This window comes from Pseudorasbora parva, chromosome 3 (assembly GCF_024679245.1).
Source record: "Pseudorasbora parva isolate DD20220531a chromosome 3, ASM2467924v1, whole genome shotgun sequence".
Taxonomy (NCBI): domain Eukaryota; kingdom Metazoa; phylum Chordata; class Actinopteri; order Cypriniformes; family Gobionidae; genus Pseudorasbora; species Pseudorasbora parva.
In genome coordinates this window covers 42,784,696-42,800,481 of record NC_090174.1, presented here as the reverse complement: position 1 = coordinate 42,800,481, position 15,786 = coordinate 42,784,696, and the positions used below count along the sequence as shown (strand labels likewise).

Sequence of the window (15,786 nt, the reverse complement as noted above, 5' to 3'; positions counted from 1 at the left end):
AACAGGTGCTAAGGAGGAAAAAGGAATACAGTTGCTGGCACAGCGACTGAGTGATGGATGGTCCTGTGGAAGCTCTCAGCGCTTGGAGGGAAGTCAAACGAGGCCTCTCATCCTCTCTTTTTCTGTTGAGTGGAGAGCACCTCCTTTCACAGACAGATTCTGAGAGGACACACAGGTGAGAAAATCACTAACAAACATCCAGGAGGCCAAAGGCAAGCACAGGTCTGAAAACACCACGCTGAGAGAGAACCATTCAGCCAGGCGGCAAAGCAAACAGTTAAAAAAAAAAGAGCCACCACCTTCACCCAAAAACTACAAGTATTTAATTCCGCTGCCATCCGGTTTTTTTCCTTCTCACAATTACAAAAAGAATGTATAATTCACAAAATACAAAGATTCTTTGGCCTTGCAAAAGTACAACGATAGCTTTTGAATTTTTAAGCTATAATACACGTTTCTAAAATTCTCTCTTGAAACTCTTATGGGTTCAGCCATTCAGTATTTTTTCCCCTTTTATTCACTTTCCTCAGCTGCCTTACAAAAGCACCAATACTGATACTCAAGTACACACTTACACAGCTGCACTCCCACAATTCTGCATCTCAAACACCTCTGCTACTCTTTCTGCGTGTTGCAGGGGTTTTCATTGCTAGGGAGGTAAACATGCACAAATCAAAGGTATACAGTTATAGCAGCCTAAACCATTTAAGAAGTTTATTTTGAGTTTCAATTAAAAAGAAAAGCGTCAATAGTGACATTAAAAAAATGTAGAACAACATTTTTGTTAACAACAATAAATATCTAATTCAAATTTAAATTATATATATATATATATATATATATATATATATATATATATATATATATATATATATATATATATATATATATATATATATATATATATATATATATATATATATATATATATATATATATTCTATTTATCAAAGAATCATGGACAAATGTATCACTGAATCACAAAAATATTCATGTATTTTGCTTTGCTATCACAGGTATTCATTTTAAAATATGTTAAAATAGAAAATATTTAAAACTAATTCACTGGCAGATGAAAAATATTTCACAATATGACTATTTTTCATTTTGTTGTTTTTAATATATGAATCTCCTATGCATTTAAAATATATTTTTGCATTTAGTACATTAATGATCTGCTAAGCATTATAAAATGTAATGATGTTTGTTAAATTTTAAAATGTGTTAATGATTAACTTTTTTTAAAGGTGGTCTGTATCAGTGGAACGCACACTTTGCAATGAAAAACAACAGAACAGCAAAAACAAAGACCTATTTAGAAAATTTCCCTCCTAAAACAGTGAGACAGAAATAGCTTAACGTATCTGTTTTGTGAAGGGAACTACAACCTCACCCCGGTCCACATGCCTTCAGCAGTTCACACGGAAACATTAAAGCTCCATGAATAATTGTGTGGGATATTAAGGTACCATGAAAATGCCTCCACTGCAGTGCCAAATGCTTAATCCAAATGAACTCCAGTGAGCCACTCCTCCACCTGTCCATTTGGTCAAGGCTGTTTTCCCAGTCTGCCTACCAGCTCTCTTCATAGCACACAGCTTCAATAGGAAGGCATCTGTGTTTTTCTGCACTTTGGAACGCTGTCTAAAACAGGAGTTAGGTGAACACTTCAAAAACCTCCACACTCAGCAGATTTAACCCACAAAATAAACATGAAAAGACTTAGACAGATGAAAAGGCTACAGAAGTGTTGTTGACATTTAAGAGGATCAGGTGGACATTAAATCCAGCTCTGACTGTAGATAATACGTTTTAATACGCTCTGTTATTATGAGGAATGCATTTCAAAAACAGGGCAGGCCAATACTGGCCAATACATACTAGAAAATAAGAAAATGATTTAGTGAGCATATCAAAGAGAGGTGAGTGAAACAAAAGGGATTTTCGCACCGGAGGAACATTTTCATAGTTCCTATAACCATTGACGGAAGAACACACATTTCGGAGTGCTCGTACCGCAGGAGCTGGGAATGATTTTAGATATAGGAACACCTTTTGGGGAAATAAATTAGCTCCTGCTTTAGAGTATAGGGTCAACCTATCACAATAGGAACTACCAGTGTTGTAACACTGATTGGCCGAACGCATGCAAAATACTGACATCCACCATTTTTTAAAAGCCATGTAAACACACAGAGTTTATATTTGCTCCATGAACATGAAACACAGCAATATAAAATCCAGACACTTCAATTTTCTATATCTTCTGTTTTCAACACTATAGAGGAAATCCAACAGGACTTTGAAAGGACCAGGCAAAACATTATTATGTATTTCTGCTGAGCTAGAAACAACCACACAGCCGAGTGCTGTTGGAACTGCACGAGGTCAGTGAAACGATTGCTATTGAGAGACGAGCGCGACACGACAGCAGCTGAGCTTTTATTATGCCACAGACGACCGCTTTCGCTTCTTCTGGTCATACGTATGTGGGGCTGTTTTATCATATTTGATACATGTTTGTTGAAAATTATGTTAAAACATTACTATGTGCGTTTGCACCGCGGCTGCTATGACACTTGTTGCAGACTGGAGTAAGCTAGATCAATATTAAAATATCATATTAATAAATGCTGGATGGCTTCACTGTAAAAAGATAACTGTGAAAAATACAGCAACTTGCTGGCAGCAATTTGCTTGTAAGTTGCTGTATTTCATTTCACAGTATTCTTACTGTAAATATAATCGCAGTAACTTTTTAATTACTGTAAAAAAAATGTACAGTAATAATCACAGTACTGTATTTTATAATTATACTGTAATCAGGATTACTGCATTAATTTTGTGTACTGTAAAATAAAGACACTGTCACAAATGCCATTTATTTTCTCACTTTTAATTTCAAAAAATCATAAAAAAATAGTATAGCATAATTTGTTCAATGTTACAATTTATCTGTACATTTTTTATTTCATCACTTTTCTGAACATACAAAAAAACACTTTTCTGAACAAACAAAATCAATATTTATTAAAATGTTTGGATAAAATTACAAATGTATAAAAATGTAATTATTTAAAAACAGCAGGATTTCAAATCTATATATTTTCTGAACATATACATTTTTTTCAATAAGTTAACATTTCTCTGTGAACAATTTATTTCATTTCAGCACTTTTTTGAGCAAACAAAACAATCAATATGTATTCAAATGTTTGGGTAAAATTACAAATCTATAAAAATTAAATGATTTAAAGGGATTGACTTCCCATTGACTTCCTTAGTAGAAAAAAAATACTAAGGAAGTCAATGGGACCCATCAACTGTCTGGTTACCGACATTCTTCAAAATATCTTTCTTTGTGTTCAGCAAAAGAAAGAAATTCATACAGGTTGAGGGTGAGTAAATGATGACACAATTGAAATTTTTGGGTGAACTATCCCTTTAAAAACAGAAGGATTTCAAACCTGAATATTGTTTTTCTCCAATAATGTTTTTTTTCCATAACTATTATTCTTTTAAAACTTGACCTGGACTTCCTGGGCCTGAGTCTTCTGCCCTGTAGAAGAAGAAATTCATTATTAATGTAAAAGTTTAAAAGTAAGACAGATGGGTTGATGACATACACATAAAGTTTTAAATAAATATTAGTATTTTTTATATGCTTTGTTGGTGGTTTGTGGAGTAGCATCCCCCGGGGCTGATATTTTTTTATAGCTTTACAAAAGATGTAAAATGTCAATGTATTTTCGTTAACACAAACTGTAACATCTGTAAAAATAACAACCTATTTTTAAAAGATAAAATGTAAATATTATGGAGTTGCAACTCGACTCTTATTAGACAGAATTGGTTTCTGTCATTTGCCATTACTTTAATATTTAATAACTGTCTACATGAATATTATAAAATTGTACATGAATATCCCACATTTCTGCCACAATACCATGTTTGCAGTTAGTGATACAACAGTGAAATTTATGTTTGTGAGTTCTGAATGGAAAAGTATTCTAACTGGCTGGTGTTGTCACACAATGTTCCTCCTGTTTTTCATGTCAGTGTTGTTGAATCACCTTGTGTTGACGCTGTAAAACTGCCTGATTTGAAAATGATGCTTGGCAGGCCTAAAGGGATAGTTCACTTTAAAATGAAAATGCTATTATCACATACTCAACCTCAAGTTGTTTCAAATCTGTATGAATTTCTTTCTCCTGCTGAACACAAAAGAGGATATTTTGAAGAATGTCGGTAACCAAACAGTTAACTGGAGCCAGTGACTTCCATAGTATTTTTTTTTTACTATTATGGAAGTCACTGGCTCCAGTTAACTGTTTGGTTACCAACATTCTTCAAAATATCCTCTTTTGTGTTCAGCAGAAGAAAGAAATTCATACAGGTTTGAAACAACTTGAGAATAAATTTTAAAGTGAACTATCCCTTTAATAGACAAGTTGCTGGCCACCCCTGACTTTCAATAACCATTTAAAGGTATTCAAGGTAACAATTAAAAGTCTCACCTGGAATTAGTTGTTCTGCCAGTCATACTCGATGAAGTCCCTGATGACCACCTTCCCAGTTTGTCTGCTAATCTGGACCTTTGAATTGCACTCGCTGTGCTCTGGGTTAATTCTGACGAAGAATCTGAAAATAAAAACATTAGGCTATGCATTACCCTATCCAAGAAAAAATACCTCTTTTTTTTCTATTGGATCAGTAACAACTAGAGATTTTTGGAATGTAAGTGCAAGATGCTTTATATGTGAAGTAACCCTTAATATTGGCATCTATTGTGTATGTTGAGTGCTTGGATCTTACCGAGCATGATGAGTCTGGGAGTGTTTGGCAGGAAATCTGAGCCTCAGCGTTTGCTTAGGTGGAAGTTTCTTGTAACACAAAATAAAACGAAAACACAGTTTTAGAAATCACAAGTTCAATATTCATAAGAGAAAGTGTGTGGCAATACTGTAAAAAATTACAATTTCAAATAATTTTTATTTAAAGCTAACGTAGCTACTATTTAATAAAATAAAAGACGTTATAAATGTAATTTCGCCAGATAAGACAAATATTAATACAATATATGCTCCCAAAAGTCGGGAATGGCACTCTATTAACAATCTAACTTATAGTTTCTGCAGCTTGAAGGCAATGAAGTTCAGAAAAATCATGAAATAATTAAGAATATGTTAAGTAACGTAGCTTAACAGATAACGTTACCTCTAGCTGGCTGCGTTTTCTCGGCCCGCTTAACTTCAATGTCTGATTCCTCAGGCGGCAACAGCAAGCAAGAGAAAAGAAACGAGAGATTATTAAACGGCTATACCGCGCCAATAAATACAAAAAATTACACCATTTTAAATTAATGTCATTTCCCAATGCTAACGTTAGTCTTTAATCAAATTAAAGACGTTAAAAATGTAATGTTGCCGGATAAGACAAATCTTAATACAGTAGCCTACAGCCCATGCATGCTCCCACAAGTTTGAATAGCATTTTACCAATCTAGTTTCTGGGGGTTTCCATTCAGAAAAATCATGATTAATCACTATGAAAAATATGTTAAGTTAGGCCTAACGTACATACCTCAGCTGCGTTTGCTTTCAGCTCGAGACCGTCGAGAGTCGGCAGGCTTTGGCTCACTGCCTCACGCGCATGTGGTGACAGGAAAAAAAGCGATCACATTATGTGACGGATCAGCACCAAAAGAGATCACATCCACAATTTAATTTTTATTTAACAATACTATCCTTCTATAAATTAATGACGTTATCAAATGTTGCCAGACTAGAAAATATATCGAAATCATGCAGAAATATTTGTGGAAATAAAATTATAAAATGCACACACAGCATGAGACGAGTTTACTAGAAAGTGTGCCGCTCATTACTCTTTTCTCTCTCAGTGCACTCTTAAAGTTGAACAAACAGTTGACTTTACAAGAGTAAACTTTGGAAATACATTATGTTACCTTTCTGAAGTAAAAATTCGGATGAAAGTGGGGAATCTCGTAGCTTTCCTTGGCTGAAAAAAAAAATATTCTAGAAAATGCTGTATTGTGATTCACAGGAGAGAAAAAAAATACTGTAGAATTTACTCGCCATTGAAAAAAGACCATGATGCTTTGCAGATCTACAGCAACATGCTGTATACAGGTTCTACAGTAAGTATTTTCTCATTTTACAGTAATAATGCTGTGAAAACTACAGATATTGGTTACAGTGTTGGGTTGCTAAATGGCATGAAATTCACTTTAAAACTTATTGTATGATGGAGAAATGCTGCATTACAATAATTAGTTTTCTGTCTAAATGTATCCAAACTGTTGTTCCCATCTATTATAAAACATATAATGTATTAAAGCATCTTTGACGTTTCCATGGTTTCTACAAAATAAAACCGGAAACGCATGTCATTGATAGGCGACGCACAGACACAGTCCATGTCCTGGTTAAAAAGCTTAATTCTCTCAGTATCATAATTAGACCAATACAACAAAGTTGCAATTATGAGAAAATATCCTCACCCAGTTGATTTTTAAAAAAAAGGCATCCTATCATATCCTATCCTGTCCATATGAATATCAGGAAGTCCAGATTTGCTCAATTACAGTACAGTAAGCAACTTGACAGCAGTGTATATTAAGACAGGGTCAGATTCATCACTGTCTGACATTCTGATGCTGTATTAAACTCGACAAATACTTTATGTTCCATAGTCCAAATACAAATGACAGACAAAACATAGGAAGTTTTATAAGACCAAATCAGACCACTGAAAAAATAAATCATCACTTTGTTTAGCAGCTCTATTTGATGATTAACTTGTGGATGGGCATTTAACAAGCGTCCAGTTCTCTATGAAAAGCCAGATCTCAATTCCATGACAAGTATTAATTTGTGGCCTTTAGAGTGCTGATAACCTAAGAGCCTGTGGCCTATTACAGCTGAGCAAGAAGCATAGAGACGGAGGCCGCTTTCGCAGTCTCTCAAAGACCGGAACAGCATGCATGACATTAACATATAGAGCCTTGCTATTTATTCTCTTGTTAAATAGAGCCACGATTCTCTTAAAAACTCAGCTGTTTAAATAACTGTGCAGAAGCCGGTTCTAAAGGCTGAGAGGGTGAGAGCGGAGTGATAACGCTAAACGTAAGCTGATTAAAATGTTATGTAAAAGGCTACATGCTTGAGCAGAGGCTATAAAGTCAAAATGTGGACATAAGGAGATTTTTATTAGATGAACTTGCCATGTGGCTTTAACTTATTCATCCTTATTCGATCCAAGACTTGCATTAACCATAGCAATTGAAACTCAACCTAAAACATTAAACATAGCTGGAGCCATGGCTTAGCAGTGCACAATCTTAAGACATTTAGAAGCAATTTCGAGTCTGCCATGTCCCGATACCACTCCTCTTTCTTTCCCAATAACTTAAAGTCCTCTCTCTTACATAAAAAAATCTAATAAAGTGGCAAAATGATCAATAAAAAAACCTCCACATCCTAACCTGACAATTCCATAGTGTAAATATCCACATTTCAAGTGATGGACAAAATAAGTCATTGCTAAATAGGTAAAATTGCAATTTACTATTAGAGGACAACTCCGGCAAATTTTTAAGTTTATCTTGATCGTTATATCTTTGTGAGTACAGTCTATAGAAGAAGAAAAAACGAACCGGATTGATGGTTGCAACACGGAGCTATTACACTTAATGCCCAGAGCCCCCTCAACTAAAACGGCAGCTTTGGGGGCATATATAAGGATAAGGATAAAGGGTGTCTTTGTGCCTCTTAACAGACACAAAATGCAATTAAAATGTCTGTCCAACATGAACAGGGCCCTTACATGACAGCGAGATGAATTTAGCCACTTAGCTATAGTTTAAATTCACCTAAATAGTGTTTTAGACGGCTAGCTGTATCTCGCGCTAAAGTCCCGTGGGAACTCCGTTGTAGCCAGAAAAAAAGCAAATAGTCCAGTTGGGAAGAGTGGTGTGTGTGTAAAGAGGCTCTGCTCATTGGCTCCCAGTATCGAACGTATCCGAAAGAAACGGTTTTCGATTCTGTACTGCTGATCCGAGGACTGCTGCACGTTCAGTTACTCGCGCATGCTCAGTATCAGTGGCTCATGAGTTCATCAGATCTCTCAGAAAAACATTTCTCGGTTCAGTGAACGGTTGGAGTTACAGCAAATAATTCAAGACATTAGTTTATTTCTATTCTGAGGGACTGTCACTCATGTTAGAAAGGGCGCAACTTAAGTAACTTGTGGGATCAGAGCTGATTTGAGGCGAAACAATTTAATCCGATTTGGTGAACTGGTTCGCCCGGTTCAATAAAAAGAATGATTTGTTCGTGAACCGGACCTCATAGAGTGATGATCTGATCGGGCTCACAAGTGAAGAAGAAATAGTTCGCGTTTGTGCCTTTCCGAATTGTGGCAACAGAATGTGAAAATTTGCTGCGAACACTTGACACGGATGACTGACTTACACAGACACAACACAGCCGGGCCGGTGGAAGAAAAATGCCATTCCGTGGTCGAAGACGGGTCCAATTTGTGGAGGTAATGTAAACTTTATTTATCCTTCCATTTGGGCACACACGGCTTGAGGAAAGATGTGCAGTAATAAAATAAGCATGCTTTACACACACAACGCTCTTCCCAACTGGACTATTTGCCTTTTTTTCCTGGCTACAACTGCGAGACTACAGCTAGCCGTCTAAAACACTATTTAGGAGAATTTAAACAATGGCTAAGTGGCTAAACTCATCTCGTTGACATGTAAGGGCCCTGTTCATGTTGGACAGACATTTTTATTGCATTTTGTGTCTGTTAAGAGGCACAACTTCACCTTTTACGTTTATGACCCCATAACTGCCGTTTTAGCTGAATGGGGGCTCTGGGCATTGACTGTAATAGCTCCGTGTTGCAAGCACCAATCCGGTTCGTTTTTTTTTCCTATAGACTCTACCTCACAAAGGTATAACGGGTAAGATAAACTTAAAAATTCCCCGGAGTTGTCCTTTAAGGATGACTTTGAATGATAATAATAAAAAATATAGGTACAGAGCTCGACTTTCTCTACATTTCGCTACTTACTAAATTTAGGTTGCAGCTTTTAAGAAAAAGACTAGTGTCAGGCAGCTTTACTAGTCTAATGTACCACATTGTTGTGCCCTTCCATTTTGACATCAGGATATTGGCTATTTATTCAAATTACCGTACAATATGTCATCAAACAATGAAAGATTCCAATCATGCTTAACATGGTGGCAATTGGTCACACGTTTCTGGGAAATATCTAGGGCTTCAGAAGTACTCAACACCGAATATTCGAAAGGAACCCGTCGCTACGTCCTAGTAACAAGCTCCTATATTTTGCAGTAGATTCATTTAGATTGATAATAACAGGTAAAATTAGGGTGCTTTCACACCTGCCTCATTTAGTTTGGTTGAATCGTAGTAGAGTTTGTTTCCCTCTTTGGTGCAGTTCGTTTTGGTCAGGTGTGAAAGCAGCAAAAAAAGCGCACCAAAAAAGTGTACGGAGACCTGCTTGAAGAGGTGGTCTTAAAATGCATACCGTCTTGTTTGCATACCGTGGTAAACACGCACAATGTAGTAGATTATGGCCAGGGACAAAACCAGCCCGTGCAGTCTTCTCTCCATTGTGTTATAGTTTGCTGGCTATTCCTCTTCTGTTGGAATTTTCCCACACATAAACTCTGACCAATCGAAAAGCAGTTTAGGAAATACACAATGGCCAATGAGTGATGTGGATGTCACATGCCTGCGTTTTGGTTCGTTTCAACTGGTTCGGACCAAAGCCATCAGTGTGGTGTGAAAAGGAACCAAATGCAACAATGTATAATTGTTTGCCCTTGGTTCAGACCAAATGAACAGAACTAGAGATGTGAAAGCACCCTTAGGCTGTGATAGTCACTGTTACCGGTGTTCAGGCATAACACCGGTTACATCACTTGCCCACCACGGCACCATAACACCGTCATTTTGATATTCTAGTCAATTTTTTTTTTGTTCAGTTAGAGAACAGATTACCTATAATTAAAAACTGATCCTGCAGTTTGAGCCAAACGACAGTCGCAGCATAATATAGCAGCGGGAGTAAGATTTCATTCATCATGACAGTGAGGATCTGAATGACAAGATGATCGCAGAAGATTTGGTTTCAAGGTGAAATGTAAACGCACATATTTAAGGGAGTTTGTCATTGTACTGTTTTGTTGTTGTGTTTTTCATCAAGAATAATAGGCTAACGAATATGCAAGCAACCCTTTGGCAAACCGAAGGTAAAAAGTGAAAGCCGCACTGTCATCCGTTCACAACCGCACTGTAATGTGACAGTGAGGGAAAAATGTTCTCACAGTCACAAACATGCCCAACTGGTAAAAAGGCTAATTCATTTTGATTCTATTATTCTATTTTACACAATATCAAACAAACACATCTTAAGCCAAAATACAAGCATGCATTACAGGCATGCATTTATTCCATATAAGCTCATCTAGTTGTGTACTCGACAGAGAATACTCAGTTGCACGGAACATTAAGGCTAATAAGAAGCAATTATATTTATTAAGTAAGGTTGGATTCCTATTCATCTGTCCATCTTATTAAAAAGTTTCGAGGTGGATGTCGTGTGCGGAAAAAAAGAAAGAATATTTATATCCCAAATACCAACCTTTCGAACGAATATTTGAATATTCTGGTACAGCCCTAGAAAAATCTACAACCTTGTGGACACATACAGAAATAAAGACAATATAGGCATAATGAATTATAAAATGTTTTTACTAGGGAAGGTATATTTGCTGGATTTCAATTGGTCTGTGTTTATATGGTGAGGGCTGACTTTTATGTAATGTTCTGAAAACAACAAGTCAAAAAAAACAATGGTTTATAGGCAGGAAGTTAACAGGCCAGTAGGGCCATGGGAAAAGAGAAGAATCAATGGGGGCTTTGCAACGATCTCCTGCAATGATCTTAATATGGGGCATTTATGAGCATTGAGTGCAGAAAAAAAGAGCTTGTGCGGGGCACAGTGCAATAACTCCAAACAAAAATAATAAAAAATAATTAAGCCAGACTTAATGGTTATCTGGTCTTAGCTGGTCTCCCAGCTTGTCTACTAAACAAATATCCAAAGCCCCTTTAAAAATGAAGGAACCGAAGCAGCCTATGAACTGGACAGCGATGAACCACATAACACCAACCATATTTGTGCGGGTGCAGCGTGTGAGCCGTCTACTTCTGCTATTTTCTGCTATTAACCTTGATATTTAAACAAAAATAAGATTTTTTTTAAAGTTTTTTGTTTTGTTATTATTATGCTCTTCAGGTCTTATTTGTCATTACAATGTGCTTATTACTGCACAGTCTCTGAGGAGCTCGTCTGGTGAATTCTTGGTTTATTAATGTCTCATTGCTCCCTGTCACACACACACTTCATAGGTTCTTTGAGTACCATAAAGTACCATCTATTTCACTGTGACCAGATAAGACTACACACAAATGTGCCTTGCTGCACCTTGTTCCATATCCAAGAAACAGACTGACCAAATGGAATATAAATCAATTCAAGCGCAAATAATAATAGCATACAATAGTTTTTGTCACAGGAATATAAAGATGAAAGAAAAGTCCTCTGTTGCAAAAAGAGCAACGTCCTCGCATCTTTTCTCAGAGATGTTGTGGCCCCCAAGTCCAAAAGAGAAAAAAGGGTCAATTTTTCTGTAATCACCTCTTTTCCCCTTCAGATTGCATGACCGCTGAGGCTTGTGCGAAATCTGAGCAAAACCTGAAAATCCCCGAGGTAAAAGAGGCCCGAGATCTTAATAGGAAATAACCTTGGATTCAGATGTAATTGGGTGCCCTTTAAATTCTTTTATCTGGAAGGAGGGTGTATGTGGGGACACTCAGATAATGTGGTAACCGGACTAATGACTGCTAAATAGAAAAAGCGACCATACAATTTCACTGAGCAGGCCTTTCCAGTTCATTCTCTATAGGACATATGCAGGATTACACAGGGATCGTGAGATCTGAAGCAAGTGGTGAATGTGTCAAAAATGCTGCATTTTATGCAAATGAGAGGCCAAAAATTGCTAGTGAAGACAAATTTATACAGGTAATTTGTATACATCTGTCAACATTTGTCAACATTTATTGCCAATAACGATTGAGTTCCCAGTGTATTTAGTGCTTAAATCAAATTGTTACATATTAGTACATCTAAGTGCATTAAAGTATGTGTATACTTTGAAAACTCAGAAATAAAGTCTATATTTTACCAAACTGTAATCATGCACATGTACAACAGGGGGTCAATAACTCCTAAAGGGGTCCTTATTGGCACTGCAGGAGGTCCCGCCAATTACCGTTCAATCATAACAGATATTCTGAAAAAAACTAAATGTGTTAAACAAAAATTACAATATTAACTATAACCAAAGCTAAAGAAGGCTTCATTTTAAAATAATCCCTCTTCACACGTTTTTTACAACAAAACAAAAGTATTAGGTAAAATTGAGATCTATTCTACATGTACTGAAAGCAATCAACCTCAATACTAAACACAACCAAATACGTTTTACAGACACATACCCAAAGTGGCAACCCTCTGGTGTTTTGGGCGGCATTGAGTGGATCTCTTCCGCATTAGTGGACGCTTATTGTGAGGTAAAGAACAGACCGTAATGAAAAAATGTCCCATCAGTCAATGAAGACAGCACAAAATATAATATAGACATCCATTTGCCACTGTGAGCTGATTTTAGATAAGAAGATAAATCAATAATCTTTATGACTGTCTATAAGATTCAATTCTCTCATTCTATGCAAAATAAAATAATCTATTCATGCATTCCAACTACTTGCTTCTGCCCAGAGTAAATAAAAAATGAGAAACAGGTAGTTTACACATCACCATGTAATTATACTGAGCTGCAGGTAGAGGTGAGCTAAGTGACCCGCAATAAATACTCATGAATCCCTACATTCATAATAACAAGTGATGAGAGGGATCATGCTGTAGGATGTGTAAGTGAAGATGGTTATAATATACACAGATAAATTTAATTGGAAAAGAAATGGAAATCAACTAGTACTGTCACGAAAATAGTGTAATACTACAATAGTCAAGTCAACAGCAGAGAAATGCAAGAAACCACTGCAACTGCGATGATCACATTTTTTCATCGTTTTTTTATAAGCTTCTTGTTTTACACCTCATGCATGTGTACTGAATGTTAAATAAGTTAATGAGGATTGTGGAAAGCAGGACAGGAGCCGTGGGATCGGATTACTTAAATAAGTAAAATGCATTTTACTTATTTAACTAATCTAGGTTTTAAATTGGTTAAAATTGTGGTAATGAAATAAATGCATAAAACTTTAACAATTTAATTAATCTTTTATGTAAATCTAATTAAAGTTAAAACGGCACAGAGGTTTACTGTTTAATTTAAAACAGATAAAAAAAATGTGATCTATTATAATAGTAATATAATGTAACGGTAATATAATAGTAATACATTTCATTATTTTATCATTTATTTTGATGGGTTTTAGTGAAGACCTTTGAGTTTCTGAGTGTACTTGACAATCGTTTTATGAAATCAAATGGTGAAATGCTGGTGAAGTGACTCTTTGGAGACTCTTTGACTCTCTGGAGAACAAGTTTACATACAGTGTCCTCATATAGCAAAATGCTGAAAGCACTACAAGCTTGAGTATGCGCTCATCCACATAGAGACATGCAGACTTCATATTTTGAAAGCAATCTTTCTGCTGTTTAATAAATCTCACACACTAGTCCATATAACAATTAATTGATCTTTTTTTATTTTTATTCATCCAAATGTTGTCAATTTTCAACCAACAAAGCTAAAAAAAAACAACAGAAACCTTCTGCACCATGTGAACTGACCTTAGAAAACGTAAGCATTCTCAACTTTTCAAAATGCCATTATTATTTTTTTTTAGCAATTTAGTACTGAATGTTTTCTTCTTGCCCTTTTTTGTATACTATGACATTACCTATAACTGCAACCTAATGTTTTGACTATGTTGGTTTATTCCATTTCTACCATTTACTCATTAGGAAATGCTCTTCCAAATGATTTTAATACCAGCCTCAACCACATATATTTTGTGGCTGCCAATGTCTTGCCAGTCTTCTGTGTCTCAGGAGATCTAAGAAGATTGAAATATTCAACATTTGAGCGAGCGGTTATATCTGACTATGAATCCATCACATCTATTCACAGGAGGAGGAGAAGGTCACACATTCAGGGTTCTATCCCCTTAGTACATCAGTACAACCCAATGAATAGAAACCTATTAGCATATGCATACTGTATTACTGCCGAGACTGCGGCTGAGACTGGAGGCCAAATAATGCATGAGGTGCTGGTGTCTCCATGATAAAACACATCACTGAATTATATAAAACAGCAAATTTAAGCAGTCCAATGTATTTAGAATGAGATATGAGACCGGTATTAAGCAGTCGAAACAGACAAGTTCTGATCTAAAGCCATTCCAAAGATCAGCACTGTATAGATGCATTCATTTCCATGCTTATAATCATCCTACTGCATACACAAATACTCATGTACTTACACTGCTTCAACTCTTTGTAAAGGATCGCCTATTATTAAACACTGTCTAAAAGAAAATTCCATTTAACACACTCTGATGCCATTAAAACTCTCAGGGAGAAAATATGCTGGGTAATTAAAAGGCAAGGCAGCCTTCTTTAATGAAAAGTGCCGGATGGACAATCAAACTTTACATTTGACTTGAGATAATTAAGGCTGATTCTATAAAAAAAAAATGTAATGGACTTTACAAAAGTCCTCAGATCTGGTGAGCTGAAATTACATGGTAAACGTCATCAATCTGGAAATCTCTAAGAACAAAAACAAAACACCCATAATGCAACAGAAGAAAATCACTTTAGGACTTAAGGATTTCTAAGGCAACTACCAGCAAAAATACACAGATATCTTTACTGAAAGCATCAGTATATATTACTGTTTTCTTCATGAATCAAAAAACCCTAACAGATTACACCTGAAAATATGTCGAAAAATTGTAATGATGAAATTCCTATTAAATAATAAACCAATTAAATTGTGTAAATGACTGTAATTAGCACCTATAGCTCCCTACATTACCAAACACATCAAATAGTCTTTCTTTTTTCCACAATATAGTACGGTAAAACAGTTAACGGAACAGAAGCAAATAAAAGGGAGAGGAAAATAGAGCATATGAGAGAGGGTAAATGAGAGATATTTCACTAACAGGTCCATGTTTCCCCCCTGTCATAAAGGCTAATTTACAGAACGTCTACAGACTCTCCTCCACTTTGAAGCATGAAATTCAGGGCCATCCATGCTATAAATTGCAGGGCTCTAATGAGAGCAAAAAGAGGCTCCCTAGACACCAGCCATCAGAGAACAGTCATTTCACATGGCACTCTAATACCAAGACTGAGCAGAGGCCATGCTGGTCCGCTACCCTTCGGAAATAATGTGTGGATAGATAATATAACTTGAAAAAACCTCTGCAGACCTCCTTTGAGTGAGTTAAACTGAAAATGTTAGCTTCACTGGTCTTTTTCAACTGCAAAATCTAGATTTGACTGTGATGTTGCTACCATGGTGGCAAATGTAGGATATGCTGGGAATTTTCTGATGTCACTGGTCTACAGCCAAAATGCCTCTGAAATAAATGTACCGGTAGTCAAACTTCACT

At 36.1% G+C, this 15,786-nt stretch overlaps 1 protein-coding gene and 1 long non-coding RNA gene across 18 annotated transcripts in view; both read right to left on the bottom strand.

Moving 5' to 3' along the window:
- arvcfb (ARVCF delta catenin family member b) overlaps positions 1-15,786 on the bottom strand; it is a 280,305-nt gene that overhangs the window by 232,070 nt on the left and 32,449 nt on the right. The window lies entirely within an intron of this gene.
- Positions 3,475-6,167, bottom strand: LOC137071972 (uncharacterized). Of its 4 annotated transcripts, none has more exons than XR_010904565.1 (6): positions 5,969-6,167; positions 5,584-5,639; positions 5,218-5,266; positions 4,816-4,883; positions 4,518-4,641; positions 3,475-3,559 (listed from the first exon to the last, which is right to left on the bottom strand). It is a non-coding gene; the product is annotated as an uncharacterized lncRNA (long non-coding RNA). The 4 variants fall into 4 exon arrangements; XR_010904566.1 differs by having other exon boundaries at positions 5,218-5,259; XR_010904564.1 differs by having other exon boundaries at positions 5,584-6,163.